Source organism: Cervus elaphus, chromosome 9, assembly GCF_910594005.1.
Source record: "Cervus elaphus chromosome 9, mCerEla1.1, whole genome shotgun sequence".
In the NCBI taxonomy this organism is placed as follows: domain Eukaryota; kingdom Metazoa; phylum Chordata; class Mammalia; order Artiodactyla; family Cervidae; genus Cervus; species Cervus elaphus.
In genome coordinates, this window is record NC_057823.1 from 45,904,434 (window position 1) to 45,912,901 (window position 8,468).

Genomic DNA, 8,468 nt, shown 5'->3' on the forward strand with positions numbered 1-8,468 from the left:
TGCCCTAATGCCTTGAAGAAGAGGCACAGGCAGCTAGGAGGGCATAAAACAGGGTCTCTTGAGCAACCTGGGGGTCACAACCTGGAGATGCAGCCTGAGGAATGTAACAGAAGGTATGACTTCAGGGGTACAGGGGCAACCTGGAGGCCTTCCTAAAGGAAGGGAGGCTGACCAGTGACTCAGGAGTCAGGAAGATGAATGGGGAGTGGGGGGGTGGGTACCCTGTTTAATATCCCAGAAGGCAGGGGCTGGGTAGAGAGGGAGGCATAAGGGTGTTTCCCCCAGACCCTACCTGAACACAGAACTTCAGTAACACCTGTGACAATTTAGCATCTAAAACGTGACTGGGAGACCCCCACGGGTCTAGAGCCTGGTCTCCCCCGTGGAGAAGGGACTTCTGCCTGTGGGTTGTGGCCCTTGGACACCCAAGAGAGCCATAGGCAAGAAATTCCGCCTCAGCGTCCAGTCTCTGCCAGAATCCTGGCCAGTTCTTACCTCCAAAGTGGACTTTGAACCCTGGGTCTCCACAGGCGCCGGCTTCACAGGCAGCCCCTGCACTTGCTGTCACCATCTTGAAATTCATAATAATTTTTTAACAAGGGGCCCCAGGTTTGCACTGTAGTCCAGTCCCTCCTCCTCCTCCAAGGCTTCCTGAAACTGCCCAGCTCCCTCCAAGACAACCAGTACCCTCAGCCCCAACTACCTAACCTTCCTTACTCTTTAAAATATAGACTCTTCCCACCTTAAGCCAGGTGTCTGGTAGGCAATGATTAAAGCCCTCCAAATCTTTCCCACAACTGAAAGTCAGTCCCCTCACCTGAGGACAGCCTCTACCCTTGGGGCCTGAGGATCCAGCTCTATAGATTTCACCAGTGGCTTTTCAGAGGATGTACTCCCAGCATTGGGCTCTAGATTTTTATAAAACCCCACCTTACCATCCTCTGCTCCTTGGGGTGAGAAATTTCCTGAAGGTCAAGCAAACAATGTTATAACCATAGACAAAGTCATCTTGAACCTGTAGATAAAATTTTTGCAAAGATTTATTTTTTTGTTCTAAACATATAAATAAATAAATGAATAAATAAAGGAGAGAACTTGGAAATATCAGAAAATTTCAAGAAAAGAATGTGTGCTTCATCCATTATATTAAATCCCAAAGTAACCAATATTAATGCTGTATCTACTATCTGTTCTATTATTTGTTTTTTACAAAGAGTAGAATCTTTTTATGGGCTTCCCAGGTGGCTCAATGGTAAGGAACCCAGCTACTAATGCAGGAGACCCAGAAGACACGGGTTCGATTCCTGGTTCAACGAGACCCCCAGGAGTAGGCAATGGCAACCAACTCCAGTATTCTTGCCTGGAAAATTCCATGGACAGAGGAGGCTGGTGGGCTATAGTCCATGCAGTCACAAAGAGCCGGACATAACTGAGTGACTGAGCACGCACATAGAGAAAATCTTTAGATACAGCTGGATCATGAATATAGATCATGTGGTACAGGGATGTCAGCTTTTTTATGTAGGGATGCTAAAAACAGTTCATCAGAATAAAATCAGGCTGTGAATACTGAACTAGCAGCTTCATAAAGAACAAAAATCCTAATAAAATAAATATCTCTTTTTTTCAAAAAGAACAAAAATCTTGATTCTTGTCTTTGAGGATAATTACGAATTCATAGCATTCAGATTTGAGTAGTTGAATTGGTCATTAACTCATCAGTATTGATGAAAGATACCATTAAGTGGGCTCCTGTGTGCCTTCAGCGCCCCAGAACTTGGAGAAGCACCCCTTCTTTCTGGCAGTGAGATACCCCAAGCCCACAATGTACCTGCCCTGCCCTGAAACATAAAACCAGCTAGTTTCCAAAGATCCCTTATTCCTCCGGGTGGGGAAAAGTCTGAAGGCCACATTTGGATATTGAGCTGTTGTTATTTAATTGCTCAGTTGTGTCTGACTCTTCTGCAATCCCATGGACTGTAGTCCACCAGGCTCCTCTGTCCATGGAATTCTCCAGGCAAGAATACTGGAGTGGGTTACCATGCCCTCCTCCAGGGGATCTTCCCAACCCAGGGATCCAACCTGCATCTCCTTCTTGGCAGTCAGTTTCTTTACCACTGAGCCAATATTGGGACTCTTCTCTATTTGCATGTAAATCTGTGGTGGAAAACATTAAAGGTTACATCAATTGTCAGGTGGAAATAATAAATTTCAAAGATTGGGAGTTTGTGTTGCTATTTCTAATTTAGTTCTAACAAAACTGCATAATGACTGTCCTCAGCAACTTCAGCCTCCCTGCGAACCAGAACCTGCTCACCATCCCTGGTTGTAAATAAAGCATTACTGGTACACAGCTACACGCACTCATTTACAGGGTGCATACGGCTGCTATCCAGCTTCCAGGGCAAATTTGAGCAGTTGCTACAGAGATATTATGCTCATCAAAGCCAAAAAATATTTACTCTCTGGCCCTTTACAGAAAATATTTACAGAATCCTGCTTTGTAAACGCCTCACCTAAAGTATAATTTTACTCTTATCATTTGATGAACCATGTAAGTCTCTGAAGATCCTATTATAACTTGTAATTTCTGCCTTGTTTTATCTGTCAACGTAAAATATAAACCCAGGGAATAAAAGTAAGATCAACAGTTTCTAAAATAACTGCTAATTGGAAATTAAGACCTAAGATCACAGAAGCTATCTGCATGAGTGTGAATGACTCGCCCACTGATTGGTTCAGGGACCAGGCACGTACATGACCAGTTTTGGCCAAGGAGAAGAGAGGAAAAGCCTGCTGGGTGAGCCTGGAGACTGTCCTAGCTTGCAGCTATTTGTCCTGTGAACTAATAAACGTGTTTGTGGAATTAAGCAAGCAGAGTCATGTTCTCTGTTACCCATGGCTAAGGTGGGTAACTGGTGCAATTGGCCCTGGTGGCCACCTCTGAACACCTCTTAGTAATGAGGGACATGGGTGTGACTTTGTTCTCCCACCTATTTTAATAATCCCTGACACTCTATGGTTATTCACGGTCATCCTATAATGCAGGGGACTGGTTCAAGGACCCCTTCACACACTAAAATCCGAGTATGCTCAAGTCCCTTATACAAAATGGCATAGCATTATAAGTTGTGGTATGGCCTATAACTTATACACAAATGATATATACATTATTTCTAGATTAGTTATAGTACCTGATGCAATATTTTGTTTTGTTTTGCTTCTTGGCTGCCCAGAGGCTTGAAGGATCCCAGTTCCCCAGCCAGGGACGGAACCAGGGCCATGGCAAGCATGTTCTAGATCTCTTTTACAGATGTGTGCATCTGTCAAAACTCAGCAAACATAATGGTATTCCCTGGTGGTCCAGTGGCTAAGACCCTGTGCTCCCAGTACAGGGCACCAGGGTTTGATCCTCGGCCGCGGAACTAGATCCTGCATATCACAATGAGAAGACTGGAGAGCCCTAGTGTTGCAACTAAGACCTGGAGCAGCTAAATAAATAAATATTCTGAAAGAGAAAGAAAGGAACCAGACAGAAAATTCACAGGTAAAAGGTTTTCACAAATGATGCTTCAAAAGATATCACTATGTTCAATCATAACAAATTTTGGTATAAAGCCATAGTCACATTTTATTTTACATTTTTTAGAATAGTAGTTTACCTACTGGTAGGGTTTTTATTAAAGGAAATGCAGAGAATTCAGAAAACTTTAGCCATTCAACATGGATGTAAAAAACACAAGTATTTGTAGGAAGTGAAATAGGTGATGCTTGTCCCCAAGGTTGCATCTAGTAATAAATACCCTGTTGCTAAAAGGATGAATCAAAACCTAAAATCCTGAGACATTTCTTTTAGCAACACATAAGAAAATATTCTGAAATGTGCGAAGTATCAATTTTAATATATCTTATTCATTTTATTTTAAGCTGAAATCCTTTTATAAAAGCCTCTCGATTTGACCAGGTGGAGCCAGTGGTAAGAGACGGGCCTGCCAGTGCAGGAGACATAAGAGATGTGGGTTCAATCCCTGGGTCGGGAAGATTCCCTGGAGGAGGAAATGGCAATGCATTCCAGTATTCTTGCTTGGAGAATCCCATGGACAAGGGGGCCTGGCGGGCTACAGTCCATGGGGTTGCAGAGTCGGACACGACGGAGTGACTAACATTTTCATGCAGCCTGTGGCACTTTAGTTCCCCAAATGGAACCCACACTCCCTGCAGCGGAGGCACAAGTCTTAACCTCTGGACCACCAGGTAAGTCCCAATGATGCTATTTCAAATCACCATTTTTAGGACCCATAGGTGGTCAAGGTGATTAAATTACTTTTGAGAAATAAAGTACAAGGTCTTTCATTTTTAAACATCTCACCCTTCCATGTCTGCCAGGGAAGAGACCAATACATCTATCCATAAAGGTGTTTATGTTTCAAGTAAAAAACCAAAAAAGTTTTAAATTTCACTGAACACAAACTTTCTTACTGTACATTGGTAAAGTCATAGCTCTTTAGCTAGACCCTGAAGACACCTCGTGTACAACCAACTCAATGAAGTTTCAGAAAAGGCGTGATTTCTAGAGTGCTAGAAATCAGGAAAACAGTTGTCTGGGGAATGGAGGGAACGATTTAGGATGCTGGAATGTTCTAGGTCTTTTTAAAATATATATATTTATTTATTTGGTTGTGCCAGGTCTTAGCTGTGGCACGCAGGATTTTCCAATTTTGTTGCAAAACATGAACTCTTATTTGCAGCACGTGGGATCTAGTTCCCTGACCAGGGATTGAACCCAGATCCCTTGTGTTGGGAGTGTGGAGTCTTAGCCCCTGGAACACCAGCGAAGTCCCTGAAATATTCCAGGTCCTGATGGGGGTGTAGGTGACATGGGTTCTCACATTTGCCTAAACTCCTCAAATCATACTTACTATCTGTGCGTGTCACTGTAAGTAAACCGTACCTTGGTTAAGTTCCCTGCGCCCCAAGCTCCCAGGCTGAAATATGGAAAAGTTCATATTTCATGCCGGAAACTCTGCAGACTGAAAGGTGGAAATAGTCCATTTGACATAATGCTATTCCTGAAAATTATACTCCTTTCATGAGAATTTATTTACATATTCTCATCTAAGGCAAGGTTGTCAGAAACACAGAGAAAACTGCCATAGGAAATCACATTTAATTTCCACCTCAAATAAGACACAAATGGACTTATCTATGAAACAGAAAGAGACACAAATCCAGAAACTAACGGATACCTGTGGGGATTTGGTTGTGGGTGTTGCCAGATTGAAGAAGAAATTAAGAAATAAAAATCACTATGTATAATGTAAGAAAAATAATAGGATATATTATGCAGCAGAGAGAAATAGAGCTGTGATTTTGAAATATCTTTAAGTGGTATGTATTTCATGAGTTCAGCTGGTAAAGAACCCACCTGCAATGCAGGAGACCTAGGTTCAATCCCTGGGCTGGGAAGATCCCCTGGAGAAGGGAAAGGCTACTCACTCCAATATTCTGGCCTGGAGAATTCCATGGACTGTATAGTCCATGGGGTCACAAAGAGTCGGACATGACTGAGCAACTGTCACTTCACTTCATGCCATGTGAATACTGAATCACTCTGTTATATCCCAAAGCAAATAGAGTAATGTGAATCAACTGTACCTCAACTGAAAAACAAAGAGTAAATAGATGGCTACAAACACAAGAAATAATAATCAAGAATGAAGGTTAGCAAAATAAAAATGGGAAAAGTTGAGGAATAGAAGCTCCCATCAAGAAATTAATTTGGATGGGATTACTAAAAATCTCCATTGGTTCATCCACTGGAGAGAACAGTATGGAGGATCTTTAGAAAACAGAACATGGGAGTGCGTGAGGAAACAGCGATCACACGCCTGGTATACAGTCAGGGAAAAGAGGCATTTTAGAAGACAAGGGTGCCCATGCCATCCCTACCGGCCTGACTTCCAAAGGAAAGACACTGCTGCAACCTACTCAGGTACAAGGACATGGAAATGAGTAAAGAAAATGGGTTCTATACATATAATGGTATATGAATCAGCCATAAGGAAGAATGCAACAATGCCATGTTCAAGCACAGGCAGGAAGGTAGAGATGATCATAGCAAGTGAAGTAAGAGAGACAGGGAGCAACAAATAAAGTATGATGTCACTTCTAGGTGGAATCTAAAAATGGATCCATAGGAGCTTTTTGAGTCAAGATAAAAAGTTCAAAGAATTAGAAAAACTCATCTCACTGTTAGCAGAGAAGAAAGGTGTTGGGCACATAGAAATAAGCTACTTGGCTAATATGTGCACATTACTATTTAGAAAATAAGCCACAGGGACCTACTGGTTAACACTAGGAATGATACTCCACTTTTGGTCATAATCTGTACAGGAACAGTCCCTGAAATATAGCATATACACATCAATATGTGAGTGAATCAAGTGACTATGAATTAAAAAAAAAAAAACACCACCCACTGCCTTGTAATTCACCTATATACTAAAGTTCAAATAACTGTTTAAACACAATAAATATAGAAACATATGCTGACTTTATTTCCCTCATCCCATGGTCACCTTGGCTGGCATCACATCTCTGGAGACTGGGCAGGCTAGGGTCCCAAGGCTGGATTTTTTTGGGGCTCAGGGTCCTGGGAGGATATGGCAGGCAGTGTGACCCCACGATGTTCCTGGAGTGCCTCTTGCCCTCAGCAGGAGCCCTCAATCTCTAGGTACAGGCGAAGTAAATTAAGAGATTTGAATTAACATAGACACTCATATATGTATCCAGTAGATGATCAAAAACAACCTACTGAATAGCAGGTGGAAGTTTATTGAACACACTGTAATCACCTGAAGTGAAGTGAAGTCGCTCAGTCATGTCCGACTCTTTGTGACCCCATGGACTGTAGCCTACCAGGCTCCTCTGTCCATGTAATCACCTCGTTGGGAACAAAAGCTTGAAAACAGAAATTTGTTAGAATTTGATAGAAAAATGTTCATCCATGAATCTATCAAGTTCCTGTACATCTGAAACACACATAAAATCAGAAATCACTTCTATTCCAATATATAAGTGAAGTGAAGTCTGACTCTTTGTGACCCCACGGACTGTAACCTACCAGGCTCCTCTGTCCATGGGATTCTCGAGGCAAGAATACTGGAGTTTCCTTCTCCAGGGGATCTTCCCAACCCACGGATCGAACCTGGGTCACCCGCATTGCAAGCAAACGCTTTACTGCCTGAGCCACTAGGGAAGCCCTATTCCAATATAAAACCACACAGAAATGACCAGGGTGTGGGAAATGTGTGGAGTTGAGTAATGCTGCTGACTTGCGGCCATTTTCTGTAACTACAGCTTGAAAAGCTGTGCTGATGGGCATTGAGTATTCTCAGGGTCAAAGGGTCTGTAAGGCAAAAACAGCTGATCTCAACAATAGGCCTAGGGGTGGTCATCAGAAAAGAATTTAAAATAGGGCCAAGTTATAGAAAGCTGCATCTAGAGGTCGGAGAAGGCAATGGCAACCCACTCCATTGTTCTTGCCTGGAGAATCCCAGGGACGGGGGAGCCTGGTGGGCTGCCGTCTATGGGGTCCCAAAGAGTCAGACACGACTGAAGCGACTTAGCAGCAGCAGCAGCATCTAGAGGTAACATGAACTCACCCTTGAAAAGAAATCACATGAAAAGAGGTCAATTTCGCTAAATATGAGAAATGCAAATCAAAACCAAAGGAAGGAATCACCTCACAGGACTCAGATTGGCCACAGTCAGAGACTTGACAAACACTAACTGATGGAGAAGGCATGGAGAAAAGGGAATATTCCTCCCCTGATGCCGGCAATATATGTTGATAAGAGACACTATGAAGGATTGTGCAAGGCTTATTAAAAGAAAACAAGAATGAGGTTAGAACACTCTCTAATGCCATGCACAAAATGAACTCCAAATCATAAATATCTAAAGGTCCGGAGGGATTCTATGAAAGTCTTAAGGAAAACATAGGCAGGACACACGAGGATATAAACTACAAAGTGTTTTTGGGTTCGGATGACTTCATTGCAAGGTCTTTTGGAATCCATTCCCTAGAGCAATGAAACCAAAATCAGGAAAATGCGACATACTTCAATTTCAAAGCAGGTGTCCAAAAAAGAAAACCTTCAGGAATGAAGAAGGCAACCCAGAATGCAAAGAAATATTTGCAAACCAAGATACCCACAAGCAATTCATCTCCAAAACCAACAAAAAACTCACAATTTGGTAATATTCCAATAAAGTGGATTCCATAAAAATTGCATCCCTATGCTGTATCACAACACAAAAATAGTTATGTTAATCAACTGTAATTCTTACAAAAAAATATGGGTGCACAGCTATAAACACAAAAGAAAACAAGAAGAAAAAAGGAACAAAATGAATATGGGAAATGTTATACAACAGAAAAAACAACTGAGAAATTACTTTGGATG